Below are 19,620 nucleotides of genomic sequence, written 5' to 3' on the forward strand. Positions count from 1 at the left end.
GCTTTTTCTGCATCTATTGAGATGATCATATGATTTTTATTCTTCAATTTGTTAATGTGGTGTATCACACTGATTGATTTGTGGACATTGAAAAATCCTTGCATCCCTGGGACAAATGCCACTTGATATTGTATGTGATCCTTTCAATGAATTGTTGTATTCGGTTTGCTAGTATTTTGTTGAAGATTTTTGCATCTATGTTCATCAGTGATACTAGCCTGTAAATTTCTTTTTGCTGTGATATCTTTGTCTGGTTTTGGTATCATGGTGATGGTGGCCTTACAGAATGAGCTTAGAAGAATTCCTTCCTTTGCAAATTTTTGGAATAGCTTCAGAAGGACAGGTATTAACTCTTCTCTAAATGTTTGGTAGAATTCACCTGTGAAGCCATCTGGTGCTGGACTTTCGTGTGTTACTGATTCATTAGAGTACTGGTAAATGGTCTGTTCATATTTTCTATTTCTTCCTGGTTCAGTATTGGGAGATTGTACTTCTCTAAGAATTTGTCCATTTCTTCTAGGTTGTCCATTTTATTGGCCTATAGCTGCTCGTAGTAGTCTCTTATGATCCTTTGTATTTCTGTAGCATCAGTTGTAACCTTTTCATTTCTGATTTTATTGATTTGGGCCCTCTCCTCTCTTTTCTTGATGAGTCTGGCTAAAGGTTTCTCAATTTTATCTTTTCAAAGAACCAGATTTTAGTTTCATTGACCTTTTTTCAGTCTCTATTTCATTAATTTCTCCTCTGATCTCTCTTTGATGTATTGACATAGCCCCTGGCTGGCCAGCCGGAATAGAGTGATGCTCAGCCCTCTTACAAGTGGACAGAATGGAGCAACACACCGCCCTCTCCTGGCCCATTTTGATGGAGCCATGCACAGACCTCGTAGGCTGGTTTGGATGGAGAGATACACAGCTGTATCCCAGCTGGGTTTTGATGGATGATACACAGCCCTCTCCTGGCCAGTTCTGACAGAGCAACACACAGCCCTCTCCTGGCCAAATGGGATGCAGGGACACGCCTGCTTCTTGCGCCTGGCCAAAATCACCCTCTCCCATCTGGATTTGATGGAGCTATACACAGCCCTCTTCCCTATCTGCCACAGTAGAGTGACACACCACCCTCTCCTGGCCTGTTTTGATAGAGGGATACCCACTCTTCTCCTTGCCAGCTTGATGGAGAGATACACAGCCCTCTCAGGTCACATTTTGATGGAGCAAAACACAACCACGCCAGGCCTGTTTTAATGGAGTGACACACAGCCCTCACCTTACCTGCTGTGATAGTGACACACAGCCCTCTCCCTGCTCACTGGGATGGAGGGACATACCTTCATCTACTGGCTGGTTTTGATAGAGCAACACACAGCAATACACTTCGGCTGGTGTTGATACAGCAAAACATAGCCCTGTCTCAGCCAAACAGGATGCAGCGACATGTCTGCCATTCCCATCCGGCCAAAACAGAGTGACACACCATCCTTTCTCATCTGTATTTGATAGAATGACACACCGCCCTCTCCTGGCCTGTTTTGATAGAGCGATACACAGTCTTCTCCCAGCTGGTTTAATGGAGACATAGACAGCCCTCTCAAGGCATGTCTTTTATTTTTTAATGGAAATTATTTATTTATTTATTATTTTTGGCTGTGCTGGGTCTTCGTTGCTGCGCACAGGCTTTCTCTAGTTGTGGCGAGCAGGGGCCACTCTTCGTTGTGGTGTGAGGGCTTCTCCTTGCAGTGTCTTCTCTTGTTGCAGAGCATGGGCTCTAGGCGCGCGGGTTCAGTAGTTGTGGCTTGCGGGTTCTAGAGCGCAGGCTTAGTAGTTGTGGCACATGGGCTTAGTTGCTCAGCGGCATGTTGGATTTTCCTGGACCAGGGCTTGAACCCGTGTCTCCTGCATTGGCAGGTGGATTCTTAACCACTGGGATGGAGGGGTATACCACCATCTACCGTCCAGTTTTTAAAGTGCAACACACAGCCCTCTCCTGTCCAACCTGGATGGAGCAACAGAGTGCACTCCCCTGGCCCATTTTCATGGACCCATACACAGCCCTCTCCAGGCCAGTTTTTATAGAGTGATACACAGCCCTTTCCTGGCCTGTTCTGAAGGAGCAAATCACAGCCCTTTCCCTGCCTGTTTTGACGGAGAGATATAGAGCTCTCTCCCGGCCTTTTTAAATGTAGGGAGACACACTGCCATCTGCCTGCTGGCTGGGATGGAGCGACACACCATCTCTCCCGGCTGGTTTTGATAAAGAGGTACACAGCCTTCTCCCAGCTGATGTGATGGAGAGATACACAGCCTTCTCCTGGCCAGTTTTGAACAGAGACACACAGCTGTCTGGCTGGTTTTGATTGAGCAACACACAGCCCTCTCCTGGCCAACCTGGATGGAGCGACACATTGCCCCAATTCCTCTTTAATATCACATCTGGGGCATATTTCACCCCTGAATCCCTTCTAAGAAAACCATTAGAGGATGTAAACAATATTATGTTTCAGAAAGACAAAAATGACAGCAATGTTGAGGAGATGGGGGAGGCATACATCAGGAAGACCAGAATGCTATTGTAATAGTCAAGACAATGGTCCAAACTATGACACTTCTTGTGGAAATGAAGAGAATTTGATAAATCGGAAGGATATCTGAGTGGAGAATTGATAGGACTGTGTGAGCAAATGAGTTCTGTGGTGAAGAAAAGAGTTAAAGAAAACTTGCACTTCAGATAATTGGATGGATGGTGATGTGCATTCTGAGATTGGAACAGGGAAACAAGAGCAGAGGAAGAACTATGAGCGCTAATATTGATACTTAGTGATTTGTGATTTCTTACTCCCCACAGTGTTCTCTGTTTCCTCCTCTCCCTCTCTCTCTCTTTATTATCTCTCCCTTGCATGTTCATTAATTAAAACATATTTCAAGATTCAGTTAGCTCACTTTCATTTTCCCTTCTAATTTCAACACTCAAGAATTTGAGGGCTTATATACGGTCTGCTCTTCCACACCTCTGTGCCTTTGCAGATGCTGTTCTTCCTACCTAAATTGTCTCCGTCATGCCTTGCTTGCATAGTGAATACCTACAGACCCACTTTTCGAGGCCTCAAACACACAACACCTCCATGATTGCATCCCCAGGCAATGTTACCCCTCCTGATAGCCTTCAGTAGGAATCTGTTCATACCTCCACTAGCACTTCTCATATTTAAATTGCAGTTGTTAGGTGACATGTTTGCCTCCTCAGCAAAGGCAAGGTCAAGGACTGGTGTTTTGCATTTTCTTATCCCTGGGCCTAGCAGAACACCTGGCAAATAGTGCAAGCTCAAGAAATGTCCACTGAATAAGAAATTAATAAATCGATGAGTGGCATGAGGATTGACTAAGTTATAAGCGATGTGTAGAAAGGGGATTAGGGTGACAAAGACTGTAGCTCCTTCTCAGCATATGGGTACCATGGGAATGGGAGCCCTTCCTGCAGCCCCATGAATCCCTTCCATGGCTGGTCTGAAACTTTAGGTAGAATGAACCAAGAACAAGAGAGGGGCTAATGATTTTCTTAGGAGGAATTCGGGGGTGAAATATGCCCCAGATGTGATATTAAAGAGGAATAGGGGCTTTTCAGTTAACTTCCACTTTCCATATATGATTTTAACTTCTCGCATGGTACCCTTTCATCATTTCTTGGATCTCCCTCAGTCCTGTCCTTTACCTTCTGATCTGAGGTTTAATGTAAGAAAACTCTGATGAGGGCCTCTCCAGGTAAGGTTGCCAGATTCAGCAAATAAAAGTACAGGATGCCATTTAAATTTAAATTTCAGTTAAACAACAAAATTTCTTTTCATAAAGTATGTCCTGTGAAATATTTGGGACATACTTATGCTAAAAAAAATTACTCACTGTTTATCTGAAATTCAAATGTCATGAGGCATCCCATCCTGTGTTTAATTCTGCAGCCCTGTCTCTAGCTCACTTTCTGCCAAGGATTAAGAAGGCACTCTGTACCCTGCACCTTTGATATATCAAACTGAGCTCAAACAGAGGTGACTGATGTGGGTCAGTGGGTAAAGCAGAGCAGACACAGATGAATCTGTGCAAAAACAGGCTGGTGACTACAGGGTCCTTGCTTGACCCAGGCTTTTTTACCAGTAGCAGCACTGAGCAAAATAATGTAATAGTTACGACCCCAAAGTTTGAAGTCACATGTCCTTGAGTTCAATTCCTTGCTCTGGTTCACTCACGACTTGTAATGCTAGGCAAATTACTTAACTTCTCCAAGCTTGAATGTCCTTATATAAAACAAGGATAGATGCAAAAATTCTCAACAAAATATTAGCAAACCAAATCCAAAACACATAAAAATGATCATACACCATGATCAAGTTGGATTCATCCCAGGGTCACAAGGATGGTTATCATATGCAAATCAATCAATGTGATACACCACATCAACAAAAGAAAAGAAAAACCACATGATCATCTCGATAAATATAGAAAGAGCACTTGATAAAATTCAACATCCTTTCATGACAAAAACTCTTACCAAAGTGGGTACAGAGAGAACATATCTCAACAAAATAAAAGCCATTTATGACAAACCCAGAGCCAACACAATACTCAATGGTGAAAAGATGAAAGCCTTCCCGCTAAAATCTGGAACAAGACAAGGATGCCCACTTTCACCACTTCTATTCAACATAGTTTTGGAAGTCCTAGCCACAGCAATCAAAGAAGAAAAAGAAATAAAAGGTATCCAAATTGGAAGGGAAGAGGTAAAATTGTCATTATATGCAGATGACATAATACTATACATAGAAAACCCTAAAGACTCAACACAAAAACTACTAGAACTGATAAATGAATTCAGCAAAGTAGCAGGATACAAGATTAACATATAGAAATCTGTTGCATTTCTTTACACTAACAATGAAATATCAGAAAGGGAAAGTAAAAAAACAATCCCTTGTAAAATTGCATTAAAAAAAAATACTTAGGAATAAACCTGTCCAAGGAGGTGAAAGATCTATATGCTAAGAACTATAAAACACTGATAAAGAAAATTGAAGATGATCTAAAGAAATGGAAAGATATCCCATGCTTTTGGATTGGAAGAATTCATTCATAAAATGGCCATACTTCCCAAAGCAATCTATGGATTTAATGTTATCCCCATCAAATTATCCATAACATTTTTCACAGAACTACAGCAAATAATCTTAAAATTTATATGGAACAACAAAAGACCCAGAATTGCCAAAGCAATCCTGAAGAAAAAGAACAAAGCTGGAGGCATAACCCTCCCAGACTTCAGACAATACTGCAAAGCTACAGTAATGAAAACAGCATGGTGGGCTTCCCTGGTGGCGCAGTGGTTGAGAATCTGCCTGCCAATGCAGGGGACATGGGTTTGAGCCCTGGTCCGGGAAGATCCCACATGCCATGGAGCAACTAGGCCCATAAGCCACAACTACTGAGCCTGCGAGTCTGGAGCCTGTGCTCCGCAACAAGAGAGGCCGCGACAGTGAAAGGCCCGCGCACTGCGATGAAGAGTGGCCCCCGCTCGCCGCAACTAGAGAAAGCCCTTGCACAGAAACGAAGACCCAACACAGCCAAGGATAAATAAAATAAAAACAACAACAACAACAACAACAACCAGCATGGTACTGGCACAAAAACAGACATATGGATCAGTGGAACAGAACAGAGACCCCAGAAATAAACCCACACACCTATGGTCAATTAATCTTCGACAAAGGAGGCAAGAATATGCGATGGAGAAAAGACAGTCTCTTCAGCAAGTGGCGTGGGGAAAGCTGGACAGCCACATGGAAATCAATGAAGTTAGAACACACCCTCACACCATACACAAAAGTAAACTCAAAATGGCTTAAAGACTTAGACATAAGACATGACCCCATAAAACTCCTGGAAGAAAACAGGCAAAACATTCTCTGACATAAATCATAGCCATGTTTTCTTAGGTCAGTCTCCCAAGGCAATAGAAATAAAGCAAAAATAAACAAATGGGACTTAATCAAACTTATAAGCTTTTGCACAGAAAAGGAAACCATAAACAAACAAAAAAAGATAACCTATGGACTGTGAGAAAATATTTGCGAATGATGCAACTGACAAAGGCTTAATTTCAAAAATATATGAACAGTTTGTACAACTCAATAACAAAAAAACAAATAACCCAATCAAAAGATGAGCAGAAGATCTAAAAAGACATTTCTCCAAAGAAGACATAGAGATGGCCAATAAGCACATGCAAAGATGCTCAACTTCACTAATTATTAGAGAAATGAAAATCAAAACTACAATAAGGTATCACTTCACACTGGTCAGAATGGCCGCCTTTAAAAAGTCTACAAATAACAAATGCTGGAGAGGGTGTGGAGAAAAGGGAACCCTCCTTCATTGCTGGTGGGAATGTAAATTGGTGCAGCCACTATGGAGAACAGTATGGAGTTTCCTTAAAAAACTAAAAAAAACCATTGCCATATGATCCAGCAATCCCACTCCTGGGCATATATCTGGAGAAAAACATAATTCGAAAAGATACATGCATCCCAGTGTTCATTGCAGCACTATTTATAATAACCAAGACATGGAAGCAACCTAAATGTCCACTGACAGATGAATAGATAAAGAAGATGTGGTAATATATACAATGGAATACTACTAAGCCATAAAAAGAATGAAATAATGCCATTTGCAGCATCATGGATGGACCTAGAGATTAACATACTAAGTGGAGTAAATCAGAAAGAAAAAGACAAATATATGATATCACTTATATGTGGAATCTAAAATATGATACAAATTAACTTTTTTACAAAACAGAAACAGACAGTCATGAAAAACAAACTTATGGTTACCAAAGGGGAAAGGGGCGGGGGAGGATAAATTAGGAGTTTGGGATTAGCAGATACAAACTACTATATATAAAATAAACAACTAGGTCCTACTGTATAGCACAGAGAACTATATTCAATATCCTGTAATAAACCATCATGAAAAAGAATATATATGTGTATATATGTACACATATATATGTATATATATAATTGAATCATTTTGTTGTATACCAGAAACTAACAAGACATTGTAAATCAACTACTTCAATAAAAAAAAAAAGAAATATGACTTCAGGCATGCTATTTAACGCCTATGGGCCTTACACTTAAAGGGAATATCAATAGTTAACTTTCTCATTTAGTTGTCACGAAAATTAAATAAAAGAGACAAAACATATTGGAAAAGTATCTGGTCCATAATAAGCACCCAGTAAATATTAACTGTTATTGTTATCATGTATTATCTCATCCAGTTCTCATAATCTTTTAAGTAAACAGGCAGATTATCATTTCACTTTTGCAGGTAAATAAGTTGATCTTGCAGAGGGAAAGTTACTTGAGCATGGACACAGGTAGATGTGGCACACCTGGGGCTGAAACCGAAGAAGTCCTTCAATTCCTTCTGTTATAAAGCATCTACTTCTTTCATGTCTGTTCTAAGCACATAGAGGACCACAAGGCAGCCTGCAGAATTCCCATTAATTAATTTTTGCTCTGCAGAAGCAGTGAGCTCTTAACCCGTCTCCATTCAGAATGATAGGTCAGAAAACCAGACAGTGCAAATATTTAGTAACAGAGCCTTATGAGTCGTTCTAAATGTAACTTGGCAGAACTCACACCGTCGGCCACCCACTGTCTACCAGCACGACACACAGGCAGACACTCCAACAGAGTTACTGCGGGGATGGCTTCAGAGACTACTGTGCCCATCACTGTGGTAAAGTGAAAGGTGAGTGTTGTATCCTAGAGACCAGTCCCAGGTCGGTCTCTCATGAACTCTGAAAGTGTTTAAATCAGTTCACAGCTTGAACCTCAGTTTCTTCATCTGTAAAATGGGATAACTATCAGCTTCACCAGGTCAAGTGAACATGCTTTTGTAATCACTTTGTAAACCGTAAAAACTGTATAAATATCAGCATTACTGTATTTTTTCAGAACTTTGTGTTTAGATTGACTAAGAAACTCAGTCAGGTAGTTAATGTAAATAAAGGCTACCCCATATTATATGTGAAAGGAGAAAACATTCAACTATTGTATTTGTTGATTTGTTTCTGGTATGCCAAATTTCTTAATTTTTATTATTTTTTTCAACAGTTTCAAATTTCTTAGTATTTTAACAGCATTTCAAAATTTTCATAATCTCTAAGCACTAGAGGAGAAAGCTACTATGAATCATTCTGTTGCTATTATTATTAATAATAGTAATAATACTACAGTGAGCATCTATTGTGGGCTTACCTTAGGCCTCGTAAGCCTAAGTGGTAAGTGGTTTATATAATATAGATATATAGATATATGTATATGCATATATATACATACATATATGGTATATATTAGAGATATATAAAGTATCCTTTAACCTTGACAATAACACAATGAGGAAACAGAGTAGTTAAGCATTGTTTACAAGGTCACATGGTGAATTTTTTGTTGAAGACACGATTCAAACTCAGGTATGTAGGACTCCAAAACATGACCCACCACACTCTAATACCTCTCATTATATATGTGATCCAAGGGCTGTGGCCAAGGATTCAACCTTCACACACACTCCAATCAAGGGCTCCTTTCATATTGAAAAGTTAGCATTTAGTGTCATGATAAAATAAAAAGTTGATAAAATTAAACTGTTATGCAAGTAGGCACATAGAAACACAGAAAAAAGGAACTCACTTTTCATGCAAGGAATCTCTGGCTTGCACCTGGTAAATGTCTCCAGGGACAATTGCTTGAAGGCAGTATTATATCATATAAATAACATGCTCTGTAGAGTTTTTAAAAAAATGTAGGTTCCAACCCTGACTCAGCCACTTGCTAGATTTGTGATTTTAGGTGTGTTATTCAATTCCTCTGAGCATCTGTTTTCTTTCCTGTAAAACTGTACTCCTATCACTGAACTGAATAAGGATCAGGCCATGTGATGAATGCACAAGCCAGCACTTGCACGTCACAAATAGGCCTTTTCCTTCTTTCCCCTTCCTGTAACGAAAACAAAGCAATTCTGGTCATCGTGGTTGCCCTGAGTTTTATGTGAGGGTCATGTCCATATATGTGGGCACTTGATTAAATGTCAAGAGTAAGAGACCTGCAGCTACAGTTCCATCTTCTCTTGCTATTTGTGAGATCTTCTGCAAGTCGCTTAATCTTCTCAGTTTCTTAGTCCAGTGAGCTAAAATCTGCATACTCCACAAGATTGGTCAAGTGTGAAATTACACAGTAGATGTAAAATCATTATCTACAGAACTATCAGATGATATACAGGTGATAGAATTTCTCCTTATCATCATTATACTACTTTCAATCTTATAATACACCTGTGGTTAGATCATAACTTTTCTGTCAAACACAATGTAGCTCATTACAGAGTGCTTAAAAATCCAGATTTTAATACCAGACGGACATGGGATTGAATTCTGTTTCTGTCACTTATCAACTCTGTGACTTTGACCAGTTTCTAAACCTCTCACAACTTCCATTTCTTTACGTTTAACTTGGGATAATAATTTTGCCTCCCTCGTAGGGTTGCTGTGAGAATAAAATGAGATAATGCATGTAGATTGCCTGTCACAGGTGTGTGCTCAGTAAATGCTACCTATGATTATATCATCCTCATTATTATCATGACCACAGGCCCAGGGGTTGCATGAGAAAAATACATTAAAACCAGGCATTCTGAATTTCAGCCCCGGCACTGGCATTTCCTAGCTGTTTAACTCTGAACAAGTTGCTTAACCTCCGTGAGCTTCAGTTTTCTCATCTGGAAAGAGGATCAATGTCTACCTAAGTAGCAATATCTGTTGGTCTGTTTAGTTTTAGGAATAAATGACATAATGCACGTGAAGACGTTAACTAGGCAGGCATTAAATGTGCAATAAGGATAATTATCTGAGGCTATAGAATTAGTGAGGGGGGTATAAAAAGCTCTAGGGTTCCCTACAGTGAAAGAAACTTCCCTTTCCTCCAGCTGAGAATCATCCTTGAGATTCTGTTCTGTTTTTCAGGTGACAAGCCAGAGGGAAAGCCAGATGGCTCAGGCAAAAAACCAGAGCCAGAGTTCCCCAAATTCCTAAACCTTGTGGGCAAGGAGATCATTGAGAATGCAGTGGAGTTCATCCTCCGTTCCATGACGAGGAGCACCTAAAAACGGAGACAAGCCTTGCTTCAGTCCATTTCATTGTTGGTAATGACCACATTGTGTTAAAATGAGAGAGAAATGAAATTACATGCATGCCAATGTATCGTTTAATTGAAAAGGGTTGCCTACCTTAAGATATATTGTATTTGCATCTGAATGAGTTTCCCTGAACTCTTTTGGGGTAAGCACCTTCCACATGGAATTTATGGAACAAGGGGTTCCATAAAATATTTTTTATATCAGGACCAAGTAGGGAGGAAGAAGAGCACTGGACCACAAGACAGAAAGCCAGGTTCCGGTCCTGACACATGTGCTACTGACTGGGGGATCTGGGGTCAGGTTCTCCCTCTCTGAGTGCCTCCGTCTGCTCATCTGTAAAGTTAAAGGAATAAAGGACCAACCCAGTGCAGATACTGTAATTCTTTGGTGAAGGGGGTGGGTAGTGATGTGTTCATTAATGAGAGGTGTGATGCATCCTGCCTCTATGTTCTAGCTTGAGTAACTCAGGAGGCTTAGCAGAGACAGTAGCTCATCTCCCTCAGAGAGACAATCTTGAGAACTTCTCTTATGGGGGTTTGCTTTGATCACGAGGAATTGCCTTGATGCCAGACTGCACAGCCCAGAATCTTCCCATTGTTTTCAGCCTGCTTCCAGGCTCCTGTGCCCAACTCCTAATGCATCCTACCCAAGAGTACATAGCTCTGATTTTTACTCCTACTTTACCCAGTTCTTCATTGTCCCGACATTAATCTCCCAAATTTCAGTTCTTAAGAATCCAATTCATTCTTCTGAGTCACTAGGTGCTTTCGATCTCCACCTCTGCAACACACCGCCTTCTTTTTGATGGAGCAACACACAGCCTCTCCCAGCTGGCTGGGATGGAGCCACATACAACCCTCTCCAGGCCGGCCAAGTGAAAGAACTTTGATTTTAAAAAGAATGGGAAAGTGCATAGTGGTAAAAAAAAAAAAAAAAAAAAAAGTACTGATGTGTACTGTATCACTAATCTTCAGAATTTGAGAAGCCCAATTTTTAGATAATGAAAATCCTTTCTTAGTCACTATTTGTAATATGTTTATTATTAAAAGATTTTTAGTAAATAAAGAATGAGAGGTAGCTGAGGAGTAAATGTCTGACAATGATAGAATGATATTACCTGGTCTCCAGACACATTGCCTATGTCTGCTGGATAGTTCCATTTGGATGTCCTGTAAGCAATTCATGTTTAATATGCTCCAATAGCATTATTTTATTTTTTTCTCCTATTGCCCAGTCCCTTGTGGTTCCTGTTCCATTTATTATACCATTGATTATGATACCAAGGAAATCAGGACCCATTTGCTAAACTTCTCTTCCCTTATCCTATTTTAATCGATTAGGGAAAATAATAAGAATTTTACCTCCAAAATTATTTTTAGAATAATTCAAATCCTCTTAAGTAGTGTATGAAATACTTGCATTGCTGCAACATTAGTTTCTTCCTTTAGTCTTATTCCCACTTGAATCCATTCTCCCCACCATCATCAATCCAAAATAGAATATTGGTACTTAAACTTTATAGAAAAACCCAGATATTTGAGGCTGACATATATATTAGCACATGATAAATATGATAAACAAATGTTGACTTAAAATATGCTATATGACACTTCACAAGCTACACACTAATAACTTATTCTAATTAAATAATTTAAAATCTATTCTTAATTAACTATACAGATTTGAAAAAGAAAAAGGAAAAGGAAGGCAAAGTCAGGAGTCAGACTGTTTTCAAGTTCTGGGTCCACCAGTTACTAAGTTAATTTGGCTACCCTCAGCATTGCTGTGTTTACCTGTGAAATTCAAATGGTAGAGTATATAGTTCCTAACAGTAGGAAAGAGACTAATTTTAAAGTATTTAATTAATTAATTAGAAAAGCATACCTTATGAGATATTTATAGGGCCTCAGATTATACTATAGTTGCAAACATTTTACAGGAAGTTACTATAGCTATGGATTATTTAATATCTAAGTCAAATAGACAAGAGATGCCAAAATTCAACTTTATGTCTGTAATGCGAAGTAAGCCTATGTAATTGAGATATTGTGATTATGTAGTAAAATCAAAATTAGAAAATTGAGTCAGATGATTTCTCAGGCTCATCAAATATCTAAAATTTGGAGCGTGATTCATATACCTGTGTTATATTAACAGTTAAAACTGTCATCTTAACACAACTTTGTCTGCATTTTGAGAAATGGCCACCAGAGGGCAGGAAGAACCAGCCTACAAGGTTCACAGAATTATATTAGAATAAATATTTTCAACTAATTATCACATACAGGCACACCTAGGCGATACTGTGGGTTTGGTTCTAATCACCATAATAAAGAGAGTCACACAAATATTTTGGTTTCTTAGTGCATATAAAAGTTATGTTTAGGGACTTCCCTGGTGGTGCAGTGGTTGAGAATCCGCCTGCCAATGCAGGGGACACGGGTTCGATCTCTGGGCCAGGAATATCCCACATGCCTCAGAGCAACTAAGCCGTGCACCACAGCTACTGAGCCTGTGCTCTAGAGCTCGTGAGCCACAACTACTGAGCCCACGCACCACAACTACTGAAGCCCACGCGCTCTAGGGCCCGCGTGTTGCAACTACTGAGCCCGGGTGCTGCAACTACTGAAGCCTGCGCGCCTAGAGCCCATGCTCCGCAACAAGAGAAGCCATCGCAATAAGAAGCCCGCACACCGCAAGGAAGAGTAGCCCCTGCTCGCCACAACTAGAGAAAGCCCGTGAGCAGCAATGAAGACCCAATGCAGTCAAAAATAATAAAAAAATTAAAATAAATTAAAAATTTTAAAAATGATTTAAAAAGTTATGTTTACACTATACTGCAGTCTATTAAGTGTGCAATAGCATTATGGCTAAAAAAACTAATATACATACCTTAATTAAAATGCTTTACTTCACTTCACTGTACAGTAGAAACTAACATAACATTGTAAAACAACTATACTCCAATTTAAAAAAAAATGCTTTACTGATAAAAAATGCTAACCATCATATGACAATGCAGGTGTGCCACAAACCTTCAACTTGTAAAAAATGCAATATCTGCAAAGCACAATAAAGAGAAGTACAATAAAATGAAGTATGATGTCTGTAATTATTATACAATTATTTTCCTCAGTTGTGATTTCTAAATAAGTCATGTTATTCATCTATACGGGTCACATAAGTATATAGTTACTTATGTAAATATTTCCAATGCTCAAGTAAAGCACATTCTAAATAATAATCTACTTGACTTACAATTTGTGAACTTTCTCTATATCTACTATAAATAAAATAATGATATTAAAATATATTTATAAAAAAATACATGTTATTGCTAAAATTTTTGCCTACTCAAGGAAATATAAAAATGACTTTCTCATATTGCTTCTTATTGTGAACTAGTTCAGAAAATTATAAAATAAAGACATGCACTGATTTATTATATATTATAATATATAATATATATTACAATATAATCAATATATTATAAAAATAATCTCACAACATCCACATTTAAAAAAAAATTCAATCTCCTGCAACACTGCTCCATTCAACAAGTCATCACTGTTAAGTTTCTTATATAGTCCAAAAATATTCTATGCATATCAAACATATCAATGCATATATAGAAGTATATGTGTTATATTCATCAAATCTTAAACCTTGCTTTTTTCACTGAGCATGGGGCCCTGAACACTTTCCCTATGAGCAAGTGTAGATATACCACATGGATTTTACAAGTGGTAGAGTATTTTTTTCTAGGAATGTTTCAATAATTTCTTTAATTAAGTCTCTAGTCCTCCATTTTAAGGCATATAGACAAAATGAGTTCTAGTATACAAACTAATGTGTGTACACTCCAGAATACAAAACTCAAGTGCATTAAAAAAAATGAATTATTTCCTTTGAATCAACTTAATTCCAACCAGGCTGATGAAAAGCTAAATCTGATCACTAACTAAAGGTGAATTTTCTCTGTTATTTTCCCAGTTATGAATGTTCTGCTGTTTTTGTGCCAGACTTGGAACAGGACATCCTCCTGAAGACTGTGAATCCTCTCTGAGGGCTGGTCCTGCAACCAGGGGACAAAGCAGCCATCAGGCTTGAGGAAAAGCCCTCCCTCAACCCCTTACAGCACTGCAGGTGCTGAGGGAGGGGACTCTGCCTTGATCCATTTCCAAAGCTCTCCCTTTGCCCTCTTGTGTCCAGGACAGTTAGTGTCCTTCACTGAATAGGTTCCAAGGACTTGAAAAGCCTCTGCCTTCTGGAGGCTCCTTTCACTTTTCTTCTCTACCCAGATGTCTCAGGCAACAAATTACAAAGCCTAACTCCAGCAGAAAATGAAGGAAGAGGGAAGAAGGAAAAGGAAAGAAGAGATGCATACATTCAAACATTTAGTTTATTTCTATTTTTTTTTCTATTTCACACAGTGCTGCAATGAAGAACTGTTGAATCAAAGGTAACTGTATTCACAGCTTTGAAATGGTCACAATACCATCCAAAGAGGATGCATCAAGGTATGTTCCCATCAGTAATGCACAAGGGCTTTCCCCCACATTCTCATGTGTATAGTGTATATGGTAAAGTTTTAAAATTTATTAATAGGTAAGCTACTTTCATGTAGTCTAAGGTTGCAATTATTTCATTATTCTTGATATCAGTACATTTTCATGTGTTTATATCTTTGCCATTCATATTATTCTCCTTTTAAAATTTTTTGTAATTCTTCTTCAAGAAATTCGAAGTGGCCTATAAGAAGTCATAATAGGGTAGTTCAAATTAAGATTTTATAAAAATATTCAAATAATTTAGAGAAAGGACAAAGACATTCTAGAAATCTGAAATTAAATTGAGTTGTAAATTTGGCTAGAAGACATAAGGGCTAATATATAATATCAATAATATTTGATCCCTGATCTCAGATATCATCCAATAAATGAATACTTTTGTATTATTGTGAAGCAAGAAAACTTTTCTTAGGACAGAAATTCACAAAAATTATCTTGTAGTCCTATAATGTAGGTTATCTTTCCTATTTAACAAACAAATAATGACAAAAACAAAATTGTAGTAAAGATAAAAAGTGAGATGTAGTTTTCTATACCTGAAGAATACAAAATTCATAAAACTAAAATACTAGGTGTAATGGAGTAATGTTAGCATCTAATGGCATAACATCCCTCCTTTTTGCCCCTCCCCCCAACTTTGAGAACTAAAATTCAGAATCTATCCATGAACAAAAGTGCCTCTGTGGGAGCTGTGGCATCTGGCACCATATGCCAAGGGACCCAGGAAGAGTCTTGCCTACCTGTGCATACAGAACTTGGTACAAGCTGTGGAACCAGCAGGAACCAGTGAACCAGCCCCAGCCCCATCTACTCTCGGCCATAGTTGGGGAAAACCTGGAGAGTACTGATTTGGGCAGACAGCCACAGATGAGAGAGCTTTTTTTGAAATCCAGGCTTCCTGGGCAAAGATTCAGCCTGCCATCAGAGCAAAAACAAAACAAAGCAAAACGAGTTTGGATGCACTGGAGAGGGTAAGAGGAACTTTGCAAGGTCTGCCCCTCCACAGGACAGAACGGCAGAGGGCCGAACAAGCTGGCAGTGAACTCTCCTGTGAGGAAAGAGAGATAGGTGAGTGAATGCCCAGCTTCCCAGCTGTGCAGGGCAATGCTGGAGAAACCCATTTCTCTCCTGCTGTGCCCAGAATATTGAGGCAGGTCTCCACGACTCTGGAGAGGAAGGAAATCAAGAAAAGGGTAGATAAGAAATATTGCAGAGCAGTAAAAGGACACTGTTACTACTGAATGATTTCAGAACTCCAGCAGTAAGCCTTCCCACAAGCTGCTGGGCAAACCTTACCTGAGGATTTGCCCCACCTGGCCTGCAGACACCCCCAGTGCACCACATGTTAAACCCACCATGCAGCCAGCTCTTTTAGGTACTCCTGAGTGTGACAGTGAGAGCCAGCACAAACAAACAGGAAGTTCATGCATAAAACAGGCCAGGGTCTGTGGGCAGGGAGAAACTGCAAATTTGAGCTGTAGTGACACCTTCTGGAAAACAAAAGAGAGGTTTCCAGCAGGCAGCCTGATGAGTAGTAAGATCTAAAGAAAAGATACAAGCTTGAGAATCATGCTACCAGAGGGAGCAAGAAGCATGGATCAGGTGTATTCATTCAAGGTCAGAGTAAGTCCCAGATATAAGCAGGACCAACAAAAAGCATATTCCACCTGAAGGCAACTAGTAAAGATTTGAGAGGTAACTTCTACTTTAAATGCAAAAACAGCAACACAAACTTCAAGGAATATGAAAAATCAAGGAAACATAAAATCACCAAAACCTCCCCCCAAAAAATCCTCAATACGCCACCAGTAAGTTAAACAAAGACACAGAATCCTGTGATTTACCTTATGAAGAATTCAAAATAGTTGTTTTGAGGAAACTAAATGAGCTGCAAGAAAACAGAAACACAACTGAATGAAATCAGAAAAACAATACATTAACAAAGTGAGAAATTTAAAAGAGAGATATAAAAAAGAAACAACAGAAGTTCTGAAGCTGAAGAACTCAGTGAATGAAATGAAGAATGTAAGGGAGAGCATCAGTAGCAGAATAGACAAAACAGAAGATAGAATCAGTGAGCTAGAGGATAGGAACTTTGACATAACTGAGTCAGAGGAGAAAAAAAAGAACGAAAAAGAATGGAAAAAGCCTATGTGATCAATGGGATCAAAAAATCCAGTATCAGAAACACTGGAGATTCAGAAGAAGAGAGGGAGGAGTGGGCAGAGAGATTCTTTAAAGAAACAAAAACAATTTTTTTTTTAAAATGGGAATTATTTATTTATTTATTTATGGCTGTGTTGGGTTTTCGTTTACTGTGCGAGGGCTTTCTCTAGTTGCGGCAAGTGGGGGCCACGCTTCATCGCAGTGCGCGGGCCTCTCACTATCGTGGCCTCTCCCGTTGCGGAGCACAGGCTCCAGACGCGCAGGCTCAGCAATTGTGGCTCACGGGCCTAGTCGCTCCGCGGCATGGGGGATCTTCCCAGACCAGGGCTCGAACCCGTGTCCCCTGCATTGGCAGGCAGATTCTCAACCACTGCGCCACCAGGGAAGCCCCTAGAAGGGAGTGGCATGATATATTTAAAGTGATGAAAGAGAAAAACCTACAACCAAGAATACTCTACCCAGGAAGGCTCTCATTCAGATTTGACAGAGAAATGAAAAACTTTACAGACAAGCAAAAGCTAAAAGAATTGAGCACCATCAAACCAGCTTTACAACAAATGTGAAAGGAACTTCTCTAGGTGGAAAAGAAAAGGCCACAACTAAAATAAGAAAATTATGAAATGGGAAAGCTCACCAGTAAAGGCAAATATACAGTAAAGGTAGGAAATCATCCACACACAAATATATCAAAGCCAGGAATCATGACAGGAGGAGAGTACAAATACAGGGTATCTAAAATGTGTTTGAAATTAGGAGATCAGGGACTTAAAACTAGCATGTATAAATATAGACTCCTATATAAAAACCTCATGATAACTGCAAAACAAAAATCTATAATAGATAGACACACAAAAAAGAAAAAGGAATCCAAACATAACACTAAAGATAGTCATCAAATCAGAAGAGAAGAAAACAAAAGAAGAAAGGGGAAAAAAGACCTACAAAAACAAATCCAAAACAATTAACAAAATGGTAATAGAAATATACATATCAATAATTACCTTAAATGTAAATGGACTGAATGCTAGCTACAACCAACACAGACTGGCTGAATGGTTACAAAAACAAGATCCATATATTTGCTGCCTACAAGAGGCTCACTGCAGATCTAGAGACACATATGGACTGAAAGTGAGGGGATGGAAAAAGGTATTCCATGCAAATGGAAATCAAAAGAAAGCTAGAGTAACAATACTCATATCATACAAAATAGAGTTTAAAATAAAGACTGTTACAAGAGACAAAGAAGGACACTACATAATGATCAAAGGATCAATCCAAGAAGAAGATATAACAATTGTAAACATATATGTACCCAACACAGGAGCACCTCAATATATAAGGCAAATGTTAACAGACATAAAAGGAGAAATTGACAGTAACACAATAATAGTGGGGGACTTTAACACCCCACTTACATCAATGGACAGAACATACAGACAGAAAATCAATAAAGAAACACAGGCCTTAAATGACACTTTAGATCAGATGGACTTAATTGATATTTATAGAGCATTCCATCCCCAAATGGCAGAATACACATTCTTTTCAAGTGCACATGGAACACTGTCCAGGATAGATCACATGCTGGGCCAAAAAGCATAGCTCAGTAAATTGTGTTTCCGACCACAACACTATGAGACTAAAAATCAACTATAAGAAAAAAACTGCAGAAAAACACAAACACGTGGAGGCTAAACAATATGCTACTAAACAGCCAGTGGATCACTGAAGAAGTCAAAGAGAAAATAAAAAATACCTAGAGACAGATGAAAACAAAAACTTGATGATCCAAAACCTATGGAATGCAGCAAAAGAAGTTCTAAGAGGGAAATTTATAGTGATACAAACTTACCTCAGGAAGCAAGAAAAATCTCAAATAAACAACTTAACCTCATGCCTAAAGCAACCAGAGAAAGAAGAACAAACAAAACCCAAAGTTAGTAGAAGGAAAGAAATCATAAAGATCAGAGCAGAAATAAATGAAATAGAGGCTAAAAAAAATAGAAAAGATCAGTGAAACTATAAGCTGGTTCTTTGAAAAGATAAACAAAATTGATAAACCTTAGCCAGACTTACCAAGAAAAAAAGGAAGAGGGCCCAAATCAGTAAAATCAGAAATGAAAAAGGAGAAGTTACAACTGACACCAAAGAAATACAAAGGATCATAGGAGACTACTACGAGCAACTATACGCCAATAAAATGGACAATCTAGAAGAAATGGACAAATTCTTTTTTAAAAAATTTATTTATTTTATCTTATTTATTTTTGGCTGCGTTGGGTCATCATTGCTGCGTGAGGGCTTTCTCTAGTTGCAGCGAGTGGGGGCTACTCTTTGTTGCGGTGCGCAGATTTCTCATTGTGGTGGCTTCTCTTGTTGCAGAGCACAGGCTCTAGGCACACGTGCTTAGGTAGTTGTGGCATGCAGGCTCAGTAGTTGTGGCACATGGGCTTAGTTGCTCCACGGCATGTGGAATTTTCCTGGACCAGGGATCGAACCCGTGTCCCCTGCATTGGCAGGCATATTCTTAATCACTGCGCCACCAGGGAAATCCCTGGACAAATTCTTAGAAAGGTACAATCTCCCAAGACTTAGTCAGGAAGAAATAGAAAATATGAACAGACTAATTA

The sequence above is a fragment of the Balaenoptera ricei genome, chromosome 2 (assembly GCF_028023285.1).
Source record: "Balaenoptera ricei isolate mBalRic1 chromosome 2, mBalRic1.hap2, whole genome shotgun sequence".
NCBI lineage: Eukaryota > Metazoa > Chordata > Mammalia > Artiodactyla > Balaenopteridae > Balaenoptera > Balaenoptera ricei.